Below are 19,908 nucleotides of genomic sequence, written 5' to 3'. Positions count from 1 at the left end.
CTATTTTTTGGAAAACTCAAGGAGTATGGGTATTATATCTTCTCTGTATGTCTGATAAAATTCCAAGGTAAATCCATCTGGCCCAGGGGTTTTGTTATTGGGTAGTTTTTTGATTACCGCTTCAATTTCTTTGCTGGTAACTGGTTTGTTTAGATTTTGTGTTTCTTCCTTGGTCAGTTTTTGAAGGTTGTATTTTTCTAGGAAGTTGTCCATATCTTCTAGGTTTTCCAGCTTCTTTGCATATAGGTTTTCATAGTACTCTCTAATAACTCTTTGTATTTCCGTTGGGTCGGTCATGATGTTTCCTTTCTCATTTCTGATTCTGTTGATGTGTGTTGATTCTCTTTTTCTCTTAATAAGTCTGGCTAGAGGCTTATCTATTTTGTTTATTTTCTCGAAGAACCAGCTCTTGGTTTCATTGATTTTTTTCCATTGTTTTATTCTTCTCAATTTTATTTATTTCTTCTCTGATCTTTATTATGTCCCTCCTTCTGCTGAATTTAGGCCTCATTTTTTCTTCTTTTTCCAATTTTGATAACTGTGACGTTAGACTATTCAGTTGGGTTTGTTCTTCCTTCTTTAAATATGCTTGGATTGCTATATACTTTCCTCTTAAAACTGCTTTCGCTGCGTCCCACAGAAGTTGGGGCTTTGTTTTGTTGTTGTCACTTATTTCCATATATTGCTGGATCTCCATTTTAATTTGGTCATTGATCCATTGACTGTTTAGTAGCGTGTTGTTAAGCCTCCATGTGTTTGTGAGCCTTTTTGCTTTCTTGGTACAATTTATTTCTAGTTTTATACCTTTGTGGTCTGAAAAGTTGGTTGGTAGGATTTCAATCTTTTGGAAATTACTGAGGCTCTTTTTGTGGCCTAGTATGTGGTCTATTCTGGAGAATGTTCCATGTGCACTTGAAAAGAATGTGTATCCTGTTGCTTTTGGGTTTAGATTTCTATAGATGTCTATTAGGTCTATCTCTTCTAGTGTGTTGTTCATTGTCTCTGTGTCCTTACTTATTTTCTGTCTGGTGGATCTGTCCTTTGGAGTGAATGGTGTGCTGAAGTCTCCTAAAACGAATGCATTGGAGTCTATTTCCTCCTTTAGTTCTGTTAGTATTTGTTTCACATATGCTGGTGCTCCTGGGTTGGGTGCATATATATTTATAATGGTTATATCCGCTTGTTGGACTGATCCCTTTACCATTATGTAATGTCCTTCTTTATCTCTTGTTACTTTCTTTGTTTTGAAGTCTATTTTTTCTGATACTAGTACTGCAACATCTGCTTTTTTCTCTCTTTTGTTTGCATGAAATATCTTTTTCCATCCCTTGACTTTAATCTGTGCATGTCTTTGGGTTTCAGGTGAGTCTCTTGTGAGCAGCATATAGATGGGTCTTGTTTTTTTATCCATTCAGTGAATCTATGTCTTTTGATTGGTGCATTCAGTCCATTTACATTTAGGGTGGTTATCGATAGGTATGTACTTATTTCCATTTCAGGCTTTAGCTTTTTGGTTACCAAAGGTTCCAGGTTACTTTCCTTACTATCTAAGAGTCTAACTTAACTCACTTAGTATGCTGATACAAACACAATCTAAAGGTTCTTTTCTATTTCTCCTCCTTTTTCTTCCTCCTTCGTTCTTTATATATTAGGTATCAAATTCTATACTTTTTCTCTATCCCTTGATTGACTTTGGGGTTAGTCAATTTAATTTTGCATTTGCCTCACAATCAGCTGCTCTACCCTCCCTACCATGATTTTACTACCTCTGGTGACAGCGATCCAACCCTAGGAACAACTCCATCTATAGCAGTCCCTCCAAAATAGACTACTGAGATGGTTTGTGGGAGGTAAACTCTCTCAGCTTTTGCTTATCTGGAAATTGTTTAACCCCTCCTTCAAATTTAAATGATAATCTTGCCGGATCAACTGATCTTGGTTCCAGGCCCTTCTGCTTCATGGCATTAAATACATCATACCACTCCCTTCTGGCCTGTAAGGTTTTTGCTGAGAAGTCTGTTGTTAGCCTGATGGGCTTTCCTTTGTATGTGATCTTATTTCTGCCTCTGGCTGCTTTTAACAGTCTGTCCTTATCTTTGATCTTTACCATTTTCATTACTATGTGCCTTGGTGTTGTCTTCCTTGGGTCCCTTGTGTTGAGGGATCTGTGGATCTCCATGGCCTGAGAGACTATCTTCTTCCCCAGTTTGGGGAAGTTTTCAGCAACTACCTCCTCAATGACACTTTCAGTCCCTTTCTCTCTCTCTTCTTCTTCTGGTATCCCTATAATGCGAATATTGTTCTGTTTGGATTGGTCACACAGTTCTCTCAATATTCTTTCATTTTTAGAGATCCTTTTTTCTCTCTGTGTCTCAGCCTCTTTGCATTCCTCTTCTCTAGTTTCTATTTCATTTATTGTCTCCTTCACCATATCCAACCTGCTTTTAATACCCTCCATTATGTTCTTTAACGATTGGATCTCTGACCTGAATTCATTCCTGAGTTCTTGAATGTCTTTCCTTACCTCCATTAGGATGTTGATGATTTTTATTTTGAACTCCCTTTCAGGAAGAGTCACGAGGTCCATATCACTTAAATCTCAGGAGTTGTATTAACAATTTTACTCTGGACAAGTTTCCTTTGGTGTTTCATGTTTGTATATGGTGCCCTCCAGTGTCCAGAAGCTCTATTCTGGAGCTGCTCAGCCCCTGAAGCAATGTCGGGGGTCGCAGGGGTGCAGTACTTGTACCTGGGGGTAGGAAAGAGCTGTCCCCCGCCTCCTGGCTGCTGTGCCTGTCTCCACTGCCTGAGCCAGTGGGCTGGGCACACAGGTATAAGTTTTTGTCCCAGAGCAGCCAGATATGGATCCCTGCTTTCCTCAAGCAGCCAGAATCCCAGTCTCCCCAGGAACTCTGCCTGTATTAACTTTCCACCCCGGTAGTCATGCGAGTCTCATGGAAGCACCATGAAATGTAGGTTTGTGCTCCCAGCGCAGATCTCCAGAGCCGAGTATTCTGCAGTCCCAAGCCTTCCACTCCCTCCCTGCTCTGTTTCTCTTCCTCATGCCAGTGAGCTGGGGTGGGGGGGTGGCTCGGGTCCCGCGGAGCCACAGCTCCAGTATGTTACCCTGTTCCGTGATGTCTGCTCTTTACTACAGGTGTGTGCAGTGTGACGCCATCCTCTTCCCTGTTTCTCTCTCAGGATTAGTTTTGCCAATTAAATTTTCTAATTGTATCCAGTTTTAGGAGGAAGCCTCTGTCTCTCCTCTCATGCTGCCATCTTTTTTTTCCTTCTAGTACTTTTCACATGGGACTTAAGAGTGCAGACTCTGGATCTAGACTCTCTGGTTTCAATCTATGGAATCTATGCTCCTCCATATGATATGTGAATTGGACAAATTACTTAGCCTCTTTGTGCTCCAATTTTCTCATGTGTAAAAGGGAAATAACAATGATATCCAAAGGATTGTTGCTAGGACTAATGAATTGATACATGTAATAGCATAAAGCAGTGTCTGACAAATGCATATATGCTAAAGTAAATATTACCTCTTTGTCTTAAGATTACTATTGTATTACATATTGGAGACAACATCTGTTCAACTGACTTGCTTGATGAAACAAAACTCCCCTTGTAATATACACTAATTGATGGTCACAAAGACATCTACTACATGGTTTATCATCTAAATGGTGATATTTTTATGAATGAAAAGTTGTCTTTTTAAAAATTACAACCATACATCAGTTAATAAACAGAGGTATGTTTACCCTATTACCAGCCTATTCCATTAAACCCATCTAAACTCATCACTCTGTACACATTGACTTTTAATTAATATACCTTCAAATATTTATTCAAAGTTTAGCTACTTCTCTCTCTGCTCTCAGGCCTCGATTATAGCATTCACTTTCCAACTTTCCAAACTTTGTTTGGACAGTAATCAAAATGCTATTTCAAAAATGCAAACTTGGTGATATTTCTCCACTTTTAAGGGACTTCATCAGTTTTTCTTTCTTTCAAATTCTTCTCCTTGATCCTCATGGTCTGGTATAGCATATATACTTCATCTCCAATATTATTAGGTTGCTTTTTATCATCATCTTCATACCATCCTCATAACTGGTCATTTTTTTATGTACCAGGACTCCTGGTAAATATTTTATGTGAGATTTCCCTTTTAATATTCACAAAACCTCATTATTATTATTATCTCCAATTATGAAAGGGAGAAACTGAGGCTGAGAGAGGTTAGATTAGTTAATATCATACAACTATGAGAGAGCATCAGACTTCAAAGCCTGATAGTCTGATACCAGAGCCCTTGGCATTGAACCTTAAGTTATATCACATGCCCTCTACATATGCTAATTAAAAGAAAAATGAGCAACTATATGATTGAATGAACATCTTTTCCTAGCTCCTTCCTGATGCTTCTTAGCTTTATTTCCTGCCACTCCCCCACATGCCACCAAGGCCTTCTGATCTTACTTTTCTTTGCACTAAAATGATATTTTGCTTTTGGGCTTTCATGCATGCAGGACCCTCTCCCTAGAGCACATTCCCTGTTTCAGGTTACCAGGATGATACCTCATCAGCTGTGAAGTGATGGATTCCATGACACTTATTTTAGTCATCATCTGCTCTACTTTTATTATTGCCCCCAATCTTTCCTTGCAGTCATGGGATTGACCACATTCTATTTTAATTGTCAATTTTTGTGCCTTAGTCTCCCACTAAATTCTAGGTACTATGAAGGCAAAGTGCAGTGTCTACCTTCTCCACCACCAAATTGCTAGGGTGCCAACACATAACAGACCTTGAGAATGTGAAAGAACAGTTTCACCAGGTGTGTGAGGTGTGTGAGATGGAGTTAGATGAGGCTTTATTCAGGACTATTGCAAAAAAGAGGATACTGAACTTAACTCTGCTGAAATACAAGGTGTGAGATTTTTAAGAGCTGAGCTGAGTGAGTAGGAAAACACTGGGTGATTTTAGTGGGGTGGTTGCTATTAAGGCATCTGTGTTTGTTAATGGTGCTCACTGAACTGAAGCCTATACTCAACTGGGACAAGGAGACAGAGGCACGATCTTGATGATTCCATCTCAAAGAGATGGCTTCGAAGTCCTGGAGGAAGACATATCTGGGTTGTAATACTGGCAAGAGGTTGGGAGAAGGTTTATATCTCTCCCAAAGTGCAGGAAAAATAATTCACAATTGCAAGTTTAAAGTAAATGCTCTTATTGTGGTGATGAAGATGTTTTAAAATTGATTGTGGTAATGGTTACACAAATTCCTGAGTATGCTAAAAATCATTGAATTGTACACTTTGAGTGAATTATATAGCATATGACTTACATTGCAATAAAATTGTTGCTAGAAATTAAAAAATAAAAATAAATACATAAAGTAAATGTTCTAAGAAAAGGGAGGTCAGGGGCCTATTCAGGAAGAAACTTGTCTTAAGTTTAGTCAAATTGAGGGTAACTGTAAGATGCTCTTACTCAAGATCTATTTGTTGACCTAACGGATAATTAGAACCAGAAAATTTGAACACTCCTTTATACACTACAAAACTCTTGGCCATTAGTGAATTAGGACTATAAATATGAGTTTGTATTTACATTATTTAAATAATGTGTTGAACAACACACAGATGACATTTGACTTTTTAAATAATTTGAACTAATTGTTCTGATTACTTTGTCATATTTTTCTAATTCATAAAAAATTTAACATTATTATAATATGGTGCTTCCCACGTAGAGTTTAATGTTTTAATTGAACATTTTATTTCTCTATTTACTGAAGCTTCTAAGAAATAACTGGTGACATTAAAGTGTATTATAAATAAATAACTCAATAAACATAGTAGCTAGATAGAGCAGATGTAATAGTTTTATTGCCTGCTAACTGAAGTTCTTGGGTATTTAAAATGGTGTTTAATGTTGCTTAAATTATTGTGACTGTAAAGGATATATATGCAATCTAACTAGACCTGTGTTATTTCAAAGAAGGTGAATTTAGTAGCTGTATTTATATCCCCAAAAGTGTCATTGGATATAGTACTAGTTTTCAAAATATGTTTGCTTTCATGTTTTACATATTTAGAATCCTATGAATTCCCAATACACCTCATATGTAGGACAACAGTTAATTTAGCTATGAACCTATGAGACTGAACATTCTCTAAACTCTATAGTTTATTTTTTTTCCTTCCCAGCATCACTCCTGTCTCTCCCAATTCCAGATGCCTAATCATTGTTTATGTTTACAGATAATATGTTAATTCTTGACCTGAGTTTCATTAACTGACCATAGTCGTAGTTGACTATCTACTGTAATGAGTTCATTGGGCAGAAATTTTGCAAAGATATGGGGAGAAAGAAGGGATAAATGTTACCTGCATTAGAAAGGACAAAATTTACAAATGCATATTGTTTAATGCAATTTTTTCTCCTTGACTGAGGGCTTATTTGCATGCATTCTATTTGGCAATGGCATGGGAAACTAAGATTTTTGTAATTTTTGGTTTAACACAGACTCAAGCAGAAAACACAACTCTGATTTTGCCCGAGAAGGATTATCGACAGAACCTAAAACGTGAGTCCTTTTATTTGTGCTGTTGAATTCTATATTAACAAACTGACCAAGTGATTTGGCATGGCTTTCATTAAGACAGATATAAAGAAAGTCTTAAATAAGTATAATTGTAGACTGTAAGAAATGCAGAAAATGAAAATTGATATGTTTGTTTCATTGTTCAGTTTAAAAGAATTCTAGTAATTTTAAAGACAACCTTGAAACAGATAATATATTTGTGCTGATCATTGATACTCAATTTAAAGGGTAGTTTTATATAGTATTGATATTCCAATTTATGTTGACAAGATACGTAAAGAGGATCCCTTGCATTTTCCATGGTATTTTGCAAATAATTTATTTTTTCATCTTCTCTATGACCAATATCCCTAAACACTTAGCATATATTTAGCACTTCAGTTTTCCTCTGGTTTTTTTCAAATGGAATAAGTAGTCAGTTAAAGATAAAAGCTTGGTGTGCCTTTCTTCCTTGTTCTGTCATATATTTGTCTTTCAGCTGTTTACTAATTGTTGGCATTTGTCTTCTCCCTGTTTGGTCTCTGATAAGTTGTCTTTGATAACCTGCTGTTTTGTTCTTGAACTTTGCCACAGCTACAATTCTAGGGTATCAGAACTGTCAAAAATAAAAGTGAAAGAGCAAAAGGCACAAAGCTTATGAAAGTTAGAGAAGACATAAAGCCTGGTATTGACTGATGAATTTTCTACTGGCAGATAGTTTTCAGTTTATCCCATTTGCTGTCACAGTACCCATACAGCGTACCTGAAAAAATAAGGGGATTTTTCTCCTACTGATGGACGATGAGGGCTGTTTGCTTTTTGAGAATCTGCCAAGGCAACATGCTATGTGACTTTATCTTTGAAAGTGAGAGTGAAACAAGCTTGCCTGGCTGCAGATAAGCGACTTAGAAGGAATCCTATTCAGATGTACCTGTCGCTAATTTATCTGGAGGTTTTGTGATTCATACATACTGTTCTGAATGTGATGGAGCATTAAATTGGTTTCCTCTGGGAGGAGGTCACATTCAGGGGTCATCAGACCTATGCTGAAGGATGGTGCATGCTGGATTCATATAGACTCTTGCTACTGAATTTTTCTCTCTTAGAAGGCTTATAACCTGAACATATGTTGTGTGAGCTCTTGGAATGTTTCAACAGCAAAGTGATTGCCAAAAACTTAACTATCTATACAGGTGTTTGTAACAAAAAATTAGCCAACCCTTCTGCTATTAGCACAGTCATTTATGCTGATAATTAAGTAGTTAAAGATTTGCTTCCCAATAATGGCCTAGCTCTTGATGAATGCATTTCCACAGCTCCTAAAGGATATGTATCTAAATGCATTAATTTATACTGGAACAAAAATGGTAAGTTGATTCAAAACATGTCTCACTGAAAAAATAAAATAAAAGTTTTGGAAAATAAAAGATTTTTCCCATTCACAATATAGTCTTTCACTGTGGAAATCCCACTTTATTACTCTGTGTTTTGGAAGAAAATGGCATATCTTGGAAAATGAGACAGATACTGGTTCAAATTTGAAAGGAACATAAAAGGAAGAGATACTTATTTTTGAGTGTTAAAATTGTGCTGAGAGACTTTAGTGCAGATCTATTTTTTGGATGTGGTATATTTAGCAAATGCAAAAAACCTTCTTTGTTTGATTATTACCATGATAGGGTATGTAAAACTAAAACCTAATGCCTTCCCTTAGGTTTTAAGTGTGCTCCATTTTGTGTAAAATTAAGCCAATAAATGATGAAGAGGTAGTTAAATGAAAGCAATCAGTGAAAACTTTCTAAAGGGTTTTTAGCATGCATGACAGCAATCTAACTGTGGGTAAATTAGCAATATACACTGATATGTCTCCCCTATTTTTTTAATTTAAAATTGTTCCTTGTATTTCCTGTTGCAACACAAAACAAACTTGATCATTTCGTGAAGCAGCAATGAAAAGTTTCTCCGGCTGGATGAAAAGATGACTTTTCACAGCACTTACATGTTTAAATCTTTTGACTTCTGCTCCAGTTGTGAAAATGTGGAACATTTAACATAAATCAAAATTTTCTTTAATAATAATGAATTGAAGTATAATTAGGCATTACTGTGGGAACTTATTATTTATGCACAATTCATGATATTTCAGATAACCTTCACATTCCACAATCTTAAATTAAACTGTGATGTTAAAAACTTATAAGTACTCCTAATAAGCAGGAGTATAAAATAAATACATTTAATCATATTATTTTAGGATTTCAAAATGTTTGTGGTAAGCATTTCTTGGAAGGGAGGAAGAAAAGATGGGAGGGAGGAAGAAAGGAAACCAGCTCATGATAATGCTATATGCAAAATGGCCATAATTAGGAATATTTCTGCCCTCTTCTCTCCATTCTGTTTTTTCTATACAGTACAAAAAAAGTCTATACTTCAAATTTTCCATGTCTTTATAAAAATCTATTATATACCTCCCTGAGACAACTTTTTTGTCCGTTTCTTTTTTTCAGGGAAACCACTTAAAATCATATACTAAATTTATGTTATTTTGGGGGTAATTCAGAGAACCAGTTTGTTAGAGGTACTGAAAAGATTTTACATGTATTTGGTTGCTCATATTATAATGGCTTCTTTGAACAGTTCTGTCATGAATTTTTCCCTGTTCTTTACATGAGTAGCTCTCCACCTTTTAGCTTAAATATTACTTCTTCAAAGAAGTTTTCCCTGTCTATCAAATCTAGTCACCATTTCTTGCCTACTTTGATTTCATAGACTTTACCATAATGTTAAAGTATTGTATCTACATTTTATCTCTGTTAGAAAGAGAGAGAGAGGGGTAAAGAATTACTTGTTTATTTTTGTTTCTAAGCACAATATCCATTGCCTAGCATAGGGCCTGGATCATAACAAGTAGCCAATAAAATGTGTTGAATGAATGACATCAGATAATGAAAACCAAATAGTTCCATTAATAAGAATACAAGAAATATAATGTCTATGTTATATACATGGTACCAAAAGTAATGCAATCACTGGCTTAATTAATAAAATAATTACAAATGTACATTGTATATAAATTAAGAAGTCAGCAAGCTTCACACTTAATCTAGCTTCTTCACTACACAACTAAAGCCTACCAAAACCTATTATATACCAAGTGCCATGAGGACTTAACTAATATTGCCTAAGAGTAATCATGAAATTTTCTATGGATATATTTTCAAATAGTTTAAGAAAAACAAAAATAGCTATGATTTTTAGAAACAACCAGTTATTGTGCAAGCACTTGTTAGAAGTTGACTGTGTATGAAACTGCAAAAGTCTATAGGGGATTCACTATTGTAAATTTTATGGAACCAATATATAGTAAGGATTCAATACACACTTTCAACTGCAGTAGTGCTTTAATTATAAAGTAGAAGTTGAAATGTTAATAGTATTTAGCAGAACGGGAGTTCCTTTCCAGCTGAAGGAAATAGCAGCAGCACTTTGCTGAGGGTAATTTGACACCAAGCTTTGAAGAAAGCTGAAGGAATTCTGGGTACATGGAATAGCATAAGGAACAGCATTCAAAGGTGTTTAGAAAGAATGAGTTGCTTATTTCAGCAAGGTTTATCTACTAAATGTAGGAGGATATATTATGTTGTTTGGCAACTAATTTTAGAAAACATATATTGGAAGTTATATTTGAAAGTAGAGTATGACAAGATTGTAGAAGATTTAATACTAGATTAAGGAATTGGGATTCTCTTGACGTGTAGTTATGTCCCCTAAACATGTCCTATCTCATGTTATTTTAGGAGCACAGAAAATAACAATGTGGTTATTTTGAATGGTAGCCTACATAGAAAAATCTTCTACTAGGTACTATAGGATTTTCCTTTACATGTGCTGTGTAAATACATGTATACACACTCATACATGCACTCTACACACGTGTTTGTGCCTGTGTGTGTGTATATGTGTAAAACTTAATCTGGAGATATTTTACAAAATGCAGTAGAAGAGAAGTCGATATCTATATAGAAACTACTAATAATTTTGACAAATAGTTAACAAACTGATAAAGCAGGAAGCTTGAAATAAAATAATAGTAATCCAGGGCTATCTCTCAGAGACACACGAGGAAAAACTCATAAAGATAATGCCTCATAAAATAAGAAAAAAGGAGAAATAAAATGTTTAATTAGATCTTTGTGACCAAATAACCAAGATACCTGTAATTTATTACTTTCTGAGACATATTCCTTATACTACATGAAGTGTAAGATGTAAACAGAAATTTTGTGATAATTTTATTTTTAATAATTTGAAAGAAATTTAGAAAATATTATACCAAATACCTGTTTTAGAGAACATAAAAGCACATCAGCCTGTGAAAAGTATGAATAATTCTTACAATGAATCCACTAGTGTTTAACACAGTGTTTACCAAACTAATGTAACCAGGTAACCCTTTTCTCAAGGCCATGATCTTGCCATGATTCCATGTTGTCTAGATCCGCATTTAGAATATTCTCTGAAAACATTTACAGTAGGAAAAGTAAATGCAAACTTCTGTTGTTTGGTGTTTTATATGCTATTTAAGAATCTTGGCATATTTCAAGATTGCAGTTATTCTCCTGTACTTTCTTCTAGAATATTTTTGCCTCTAGCTTTATAGTCAGTTTCATGAGCCAGCAAAATTAGTTTTTATATGTTGAAGAAGGTAGGGATCAAAAATCATTCTTAATATAAAAATATTCAGTTAATTCTAGTATCATTTCATAAATATTTACTTTTCACTGACTTGACTAAGACTTTGTTGCAAAACTAATCGAAAACACTTATGTGAGGCTTTTTAGTCTCCTATTGATCTATCTATTATTAAGTTCTTGAAATATGCTTTAGGTATATTTGTCTAGTATTATTATAGAATAAGATACAATAATTATTGAAATAACGGTGTAACTGTATCCTATCTACTCATTTTGAAGATTATTTTGACTATTTTAGATCCTTTTCCATTTAATCTCAGAATCCGCTAATATTCTTATGAAATTTTGGTTGAGATTATAGGAAAGCTAACAAATCAGGAAGAACTGATATCTTAAAAATATTAAGTATTCTCATTTATGAAACAGGCATAGTGCTCCTTTTATTTAGGTATAATTTTTTTTTGTCTGAAGCAACTCATAGTTTTCATAATAGAAATCCCACACATATTTTGTTAGAATTATTTCTATTTAAAGTTTGTTGATATTAGTAGTTGTAAAGTTTAAGGTTTTTCATTTTCCATTGTTGGTATGTAGAAATATAATCAATTATTATACCTACTTTTCATCCTGTGAGCTTCCTAAATTCACTTATTACTCTATTTTTTTAATAGATTCCATTTTGTGCCAACATTTGTATTTTCATTCTTCTTGTTCAGTTTTACTAGCTAATACTTCTGTTACAATGTTGAATAGAAACAGAAGTAGTTTACCTTTCTTCTACTTTTTTGAATATTAAATAAATTTTTATTTTCTAACTTCTAAAGTACAAGATTGGATTATTATTTTTGTGATTCACTTCTTCACCTGTAGAGCAACTTAAAATGATCAACTTTTCTCTATGCACTGTTTAAACTCTGGTCCACAATTTTTGGCATGGTTTGCTATTGTTATACAGTTTGAAATGGTATCCAAATTACTTTATGATTTCTTCTTAGAGCCATGGATTACTTACAAGTTTAATTCTTAGTTTCTTATTATTTGGGGATTTTCTCCCTTTTTTTCCATTGATTTCTAACAGTTTTGTGGCAAAATAGTATACTGTACATTATTTAATTATTTGAAATGTATTGGGATTTTTATAGTTTTCCATGTGGTGAATGCTTATGTACTCCTGAAAGAAATGTATCCTATAGTTTGGGAAATAATGCTCTATAAGTGCCAAGTAGTTTAAGTAAACTGATAATTTTGCTCATCAGGTTTTTTGTCTTCATGCTTTCAGTTACCAAAGAAGTATTAAAATCTCCATCCAAATGGATTTGAGATAACTTTCATCAGTTCTGTCAATTTTCATCAATTCTCAACAAAAGCTCTACTTTTAAGTACATATGTAATTAGGTTTGTTATGTTTTCTTGATGGACTGACCCCTTTTGTCATTGAAATACTACTATTGATCTCAGGTAATACACTTTGCCTATAATTTTGTATCCTATCAAGTAAATACTAAATCATCATGACGTTAACTGAAACTGAATTAGGATTATAATAAATATTAAAAATACAGATCAATATACTTATTAAAGTGTTTCCCAATTTGTGACTCAATAATTTTTAACATTCACCCAAGTAATTGAATTAAAAAGTATTGTTTACACATTTATTTTATGGAAAAGCATTTGAAGCTTAAAGATGATTAAATCATGATCTGCATGTAATATTTAAATGAGGGACTTTAAGACCTGGGTAAATAATTAAAACTCAAGTATAGTAATCTACAGCTAGTAGGAAAATTAGTGGTCAGTGTTCCATTTTACATATGGAAAACTTGATACTGTAAAATGCTAAAGACTAGTCCCAAAACACAAATGATGTTAAGGTCTAGAATATCAAGGTTCTTTGTTCTGCAAACTACTGATCCTTATGAATAAGGCCCTTCTGTAGATATCTAAAACTTAAAGAAAGAAAGAAAGGTATAAAAAAAAATGATGATAGCAAAAAGGAAAATATAAATGTCATAATATCCTTAACCAAGGGCCTTAATTTCTATCCATCTATTCTTTAGCTTTAAAAGTGATCAGAATTCATAATAAAAATATATCATTGTGTTTTCTTCTAGTTTGGAGAAAAAAAAAAAAGACTGCTTCCAATTTGAGTGCCACTGTCCCATGATAATAGTCTCAGGAGTAAATGAATGAGTGTTTACTTATATAATGGAGAGGCGAGAAGAAAATACCCTTAGTAAACACCACTCATGCTAAAATAAATACCAGTATATTCTTTTGGGAGAATAGACTTACTTCCATGATCATATACAGAAAAGGAAAAACAACTGTTCAGTTCACAACCAGGCTTGCATGTATATTCCTACTGTGATTATACTTACCTTGAGTGCCTTAGAATATGACTCTCATGTCGTTTAATAATTTAAAAAGTCCATGTCAAAGATTCTATTATATTAATTGTTTTGGTAGTAGTAGTGAAGGGTTAATTAATCATGAATACATAGACAAAGAAATGCCAGGGACAATTTCTTGGCAGAAAACAATTAGGTTGAAATGCCATTTTTAGCAGTGCATTAGGAATGTGGCAATTAAGGTGCAGTTAAGCCCTTTAGAAATATGAGCCCTTGCTAATATTGTTTTCTAAAAATAAGTAACCTGGGTGTAAATATGCTTTTTAACTTTCTGAAGAACAAGATATTTTTAAACATTCAATGGGTGGCTAATTCTTTTGTTGACTGTATTTTCCATGATGATAAGTTTAACACACTGAGAGATGTTCACTGGAATGAAAGGTCACGTCAGTTTGTTAAACAGCTTGTCAAGATGCTAACCTTACCTTAGTATCTTAATAGAATGTCAAGAATCATTTCATAGTCCCTGTTTTTTTCTCTAGCATAATATGTATCTCACAATCAGTTCCACAGAAAGTAAAATAGAATTTCCATCGACATTTATTTGTTAGTCATCTTTCCTTCAAGAGTTGCACAATTTTAAGTTTTTTTTATATTTTGGTATCATTAATATACAATCACATGAGCAACATTGTGGTTACTAGATTCCCCCCATTATCAAGTCCCCACCACATATCCCATTAGAGTGCATCTATTATAAATATTATTCTCTTTCTAAATAAACTTGAAGACCAAACATACTGCTTGGCAGGTAGAAAGTAGAAAATTCATCCATTTAGCTGGTTTACACCTCTGTTGTCTATCCATAGTGTTCTAATTCTGTAAAGATATTGTGAACTCAGTAATGTTAAGAAAAGGTGACTTATCTTTTTGAGAAAGTATGTTGACAATTCTCATTCCTTCTTTTCTTTCCTAACTTGCTCTAAAGATGCTGAATGAATTACCTGAGGCTTCCCTCATTGCCACGTTCTCTCATCTTTCCAGAATTCACATGAGTTACTATTACATCGAACTGGAGCTGGCCCTTTCCAGTCTCTCTCATTCTTTTACTTAATTCTAATTTTTTTTTAATAACGCATTAGAAGTTATCTTTTCTGGGAGACTTTCCCTGAACTACTGAGCTATGGTCAAACTTCCTGTTTGTTGTATCCATAGACCTGAGATTTTCTCCAATATAACACATTTCAGACAATGCTAGTTGATCTGTCTATTTTCCCTCAAAGATTATGTGTTCAATAAAGAGTATAGAACCTGGTACAATGAAGATGCTTATAACTCATTCTATTTTTGTGCTGATAAAAGTTATAGCATATTATAAGCACAATATACATTTAAAAAGCCAAATTTTAGGTAAAGATGGTAGACTGAACACTTTCCTCTTCATTCTCCCCATTCTCAAATCCACTAAAATGCCACTGCAGGGCATTTAGTTTTAATTTCAAGACACAAACTTTCAAGTTTGGGTGTTGAGAACAACACAACATTTTGCAAGTTGGGACATCTCTGGACTAGAAGCATAAACAACAAACACATGAGAAAAATAAACCCCAAGCTATCAATGGGAAAGACAAGAAATAATGTTAATTGACATCACATTGCAGAATTCCACAGTCTTAGTTATTTGCAGCAAGATACCTCTTGTTCTGGGGATAAAAGATGGAGTCGGGTGAAGGCAAAAACATAGGGATTGGTTAAAAATGAAGAACTGTTAGTTCTCTGGATATTCTGTGGTTTGAAAGGAGCATCCAGTTCTTGTGGTCATGTCGTCATCTATCTCTAAACATATTAAGATATAATTTTTGTTTGTTTATTTTGAAATGTTACTCTATTATCTTAATTTCCTCCAATTTTTGTCTGATATTTTTTAAAGGTTGAGTTCTGTAATATCAATTCTACTATGCTAACAATAGTGTTCTTGATGTGGATGGACCACCACGCTCATGAGATGCAAAAGGCTCCCACCAGCACCAGGTTTACTTGGCTTTCATAAAGGACAACATCAGGGAGCACTAAGCACGGTTGAGACTAAGGTGAATTAAATGAAGTACCCACTTCAAGTGTAAATTTTCAGGGTACACCAATCAACACAGTAACCCAAAGAAATTATATTTTTAAGAAAACATAAAAAGTAATGCATAAACCTAAAGTGAACAAAATAATAATTTTTAAAATAAAGACAAAATCAGTATTATTGAACGTTCTTATTGCCTCAGCTCCAAAATGGCTCAGTATAGGACTGCAACATAGCGTTGGAAGGTAAATGAGACTAATTCCCAAACAACAAAGCAACAAAGAGGTGAAAAATAAGAAAGAAAAAAAGAAGCGAATTAGTGGATTCATCTAGGAGTCCTAATAGTTGAATTATAGGATTTCAAAAAGAGAAAAATAAGATTGATGGAGGAAATCATTAATAAGAAAACTCAATACAATTTTCAAAAACTGAGAAACATTGCATCCAGATTTGCAAGCACCCGTAAAGTATCCAGTACAATGGATGAAAGTAAAAGTGAGGCTTGTCATTGTAGAATTTAAGGAATCTGGATATTTCTGCAGACTTGTATGGATGGGCCAGGAAATTAAACCAATCTGATGCAAAACACCAGAAACCAGAATAAAATGGTGTTTTTGAACAGCACTTGTTTTCTACCAAGTTCACATGTTTTCACCAGCCACAATTTTTAAAGGCAAAGTTACTTAAAGAAACATCAATGATAAAAGTTTCTTGAAGAAGATAAGAGCAAGTTGATGAGTAAGATCTAGGGAGGGCCCAGCTGTACAAATATTAAGGTGTTCTGTGACATGAAAGATTAATTTGTACAGTGTTAAAAATTATAACTAAATCTGATTTGTCAAACTTTTCTGAAGAGAAAGTTTCTAGTCTAGAATTCTTTGTCCAAAATTCAGTCAAACGTGGATGTAGATTAAATACCCCATTAGATAGTCAAGGTGTCAAAGCATTAGTTTTCAAGTGCCATTCTCTGGAAACTACTCAAGGATCTCCTCCACCAAAACAAAGGAGCATACCAAGAAAGATATACACACACACACACACACACAAACAAGAAATGAGAGAATCAAATAAAAAGAAAGGCAACAGGCCCCCCCAGGATAATGGTGTAAATAAAACAGCTGTGTGTCAGATGCAGAGCAGGTCAAATGTGAGGGTCTGAGAAGGCTCTGTGAGATAGTTCTCCCAAAAGAAGAAATTGACCATCTACTATGTCTGGTCATTTTGAGAGGAGATTTAGACCACTGAGGGTTAGAATGAATTAAGAAATAACAGCAACAAAAATAACTATAAGAAGTCCGAACAAAGTTACTGCTAGGAAAAACCAAAAGAGTTATGTAAAATATGTAAATGAGTCAGCACTCACTATATAACCATGACGTAAATAACATTTGCATGGTCAGAGTTTGGATGTTTTATTTAGCTGACATTACAACAAAATTAATTAGGAGGGAAGGTTGTCCATGTGTGCAGTTACTGATGGGGGAGGAAAAAAATGCTGAATATTTTACTGTGGTGGTGAGTAGTCAATATGCAGTGCCTAAAACTGAAAACAAAATAGAACAAGAAGTAGCACTAAGAAAAAATCTGCAGAAATTTAAAGTGGTTGCAGGGTAAGGAGGATGACTGGTGTTTTTAGGAATAAGGAAAAAAGTGCAAAATATTTCAAAGCCAATGCTCAAGAAATGATCCTGATTACCGCTGGACTAATTGTTAATACCTTGTTTAAATATGCTTTACAAAGTCATACACAACAATATGAAAACACCCAATGCAAACACACTTACACATACAGTTGAAACATTAAAAAGGTTTCTAAGTATTTTTCTTGATATTTTTTCTTTAGCTGATTTATATATATATATAGATATGCATATATTACATATAATATTTTACATTATACTTTATTTAACTTTTACATATGTGTATATCAGTGTGTGTATGTGTGTGTGTGTGTGTGTAGATAGATGGACATAGAAATACTGATTTAGTCATGGACTCACGATGATAAGCATGGAGAATGACATACAGATATAAATACAATGATATGAAGGCAACAGTAAAACATTATTGCAAACATCAACATGTTTATATGCTATGGGATGATGTCCTCAGCCTCACCATCATCATCATCATCATCATGGACCATTTTCACTGAGCCTATTTTATGTGCCAGTCACCATTTCAGTTCCTTTATATCATTTAATCTTCAGAATAATTCTGAATATGGATGATATTTCCTTGTTTTAAAGATTTATAAGTACTTTCACCCAAGGTATTCCATTTCCACAGATGTAAAAATTTTCAGTAAATATTATCTGCTCAGTCCCTATCCCAGCTTACACAGTTTCTCACAACTGCACGGAAGATGTGAAATCTGTCTTAGGAAAAATGTGACAGCTAAGCAAGTGGCCTGCATGGCAATATTTCAGAGAGTGGGTAACTAGAAACTGACTTAGAAATAGTTTTAAATAAATGCATCTTTTCAAATGTGTAATTCATTGCATGCAATATATTATCACATAACTGTCTTTCATATCTCTTATGGGATAATTAACTTTATTATCTGGGGATATATATATATACACACATATATTTAAGTGCATCATCTAGAGTATTAGAACATGCAGGCATGACTGCTGTGGGTAAAATAGCAATATGTACAGAATCTCTCGCCTGACCTTTGTGCATCTCCACACCAATAAGTGTTTCCAAGGGGTGGAGAGAAGTAGGCGATCTCCATATCAGTAGGTGATTACAAGGTGGGTGGACAGCGAGGGCATATCTGGACCAGAGAGATTGCTTGGGGTCCTTCTGCAGCCAGGTCACAAGAGACATGGGTGAGCAGAAGTAGACAAATGCGTGTAGGCAATAAATGGGTTTCTCCTGCTTTATTTCTTCCTTTGACTGACTTAGGCTTAAGAGGTTATTTGCCCTGGGGTGGGAACATATTTTTCCCCAGGAGTTACACTGTTTATCTACAATGAATATAAATGAGCAGGCATATACATACAAACATACACATTTTCCCCTAAGTTCCAGAGAAATGTCATGAACACTGTTATGCCATAATACTGTACTTAAAATTTTCACAGTAAAATATTTCCAGAAATATCACCAGGGAGAGTCAAGACCTTTTAGGCCTTCTCTGATGATAGAGACTCCAAATCCAACCTCACTTTTTTGAATCTTGGCATTTATTACTCATGTCAAATGCATTCTTGCAGTGGTGTGCATGAGTGTTTTGTGAGATTTAAGAGAGGTCCTTGGTATTTAAGTTTCAAAAGAGCTGCATAAACTGCTGAGATAGAGATCAACAATTTAGAAAAAAAAGTTGAGGCACTTACTAGAAGAGCGCAACACAAATATAAACAGACTTCCAGAAAGGTCTTCCCATTGCACGTAGCCTTCATTAAATGGATGGTGATGTAGGAAATAACACAAACAAATGGTTCCAAACACTATCTACAGCTCCCATCTGCAGGACCCTCCCAAAGACATTAGAATCTTGGGGAAAATTCCTTTTCTCAGTCCTTCCCACCTCTCCCTACCATACAACCATCCCTAAAATTAATAGATGACCAAAAGCAAAAATATATCTAATTCTAACAAGCTAGTTAAAGCAGGTAGCAATGGGAAACTTGCAGAAAAAAACACCTTGCCCTTCACTTAAAGTAAATCTTCTAATCCTTGCATTTCTGAGGAAACATCATTTTATGTCAACTTTGCTATATGGGGCATCCCAGGACCTTAAGGTGATAGTGAAATGATACTGTGTTTTATTGTAAAAGTGTTCCATTCTGGGGAGGTATGAGCAAACCAATCCCCAAAAAGAGAAGATGCTTGTGAGGCCAAAGAAAGAGGCCTACAAATTCAGCTTGAATTCAGTAGAAGTTTATTGAGAGTGTCTTACCTATAGGCTTGTCCTGATAGATCTCCATGCAGCTTTGTGTTTAGGGAGGCTGAGGTACAGAGACAAGGAAGACGGGTCTGCATGTGGGGAGAGGCAAGGATGCAGGGTCTCTATGCAGCGTGACCACATGGGTGCTCAGTGCTGATATCTGAGTATTATTGCTGGACCAGAGCAATAGTCCCAGGGAACAGTGCTAATTGTTTCAAGCGGGGTTTTATTTAAGGAATACTTGTATGTCAAAGAAAAGGAGTGTAAAGGTGATCCATTGGTCAACATGGCAG

General features: G+C 34.5%; 1 protein-coding gene across 2 annotated transcripts in view; it reads left to right on the top strand.

Annotated features, from left to right (window-relative positions):
- Positions 1-19,908, top strand: part of MGAT4C (MGAT4 family member C) — a 792,321-nt gene that overhangs the window by 494,414 nt on the left and 277,999 nt on the right. For both annotated transcript variants that reach the window (XM_057487546.1, XM_057487547.1), the window contains one exon: positions 6,544-6,604. The gene's annotated coding sequence lies outside the window, so the exon portion shown is untranslated. The remainder of the gene's footprint in view (positions 1-6,543; positions 6,605-19,908) is intronic.

Source organism: Manis pentadactyla, chromosome 10 (assembly GCF_030020395.1).
Source record: "Manis pentadactyla isolate mManPen7 chromosome 10, mManPen7.hap1, whole genome shotgun sequence".
NCBI classification, from domain to species: domain Eukaryota; kingdom Metazoa; phylum Chordata; class Mammalia; order Pholidota; family Manidae; genus Manis; species Manis pentadactyla.
This window is presented reverse-complemented; position numbering and strand designations above follow the sequence as displayed.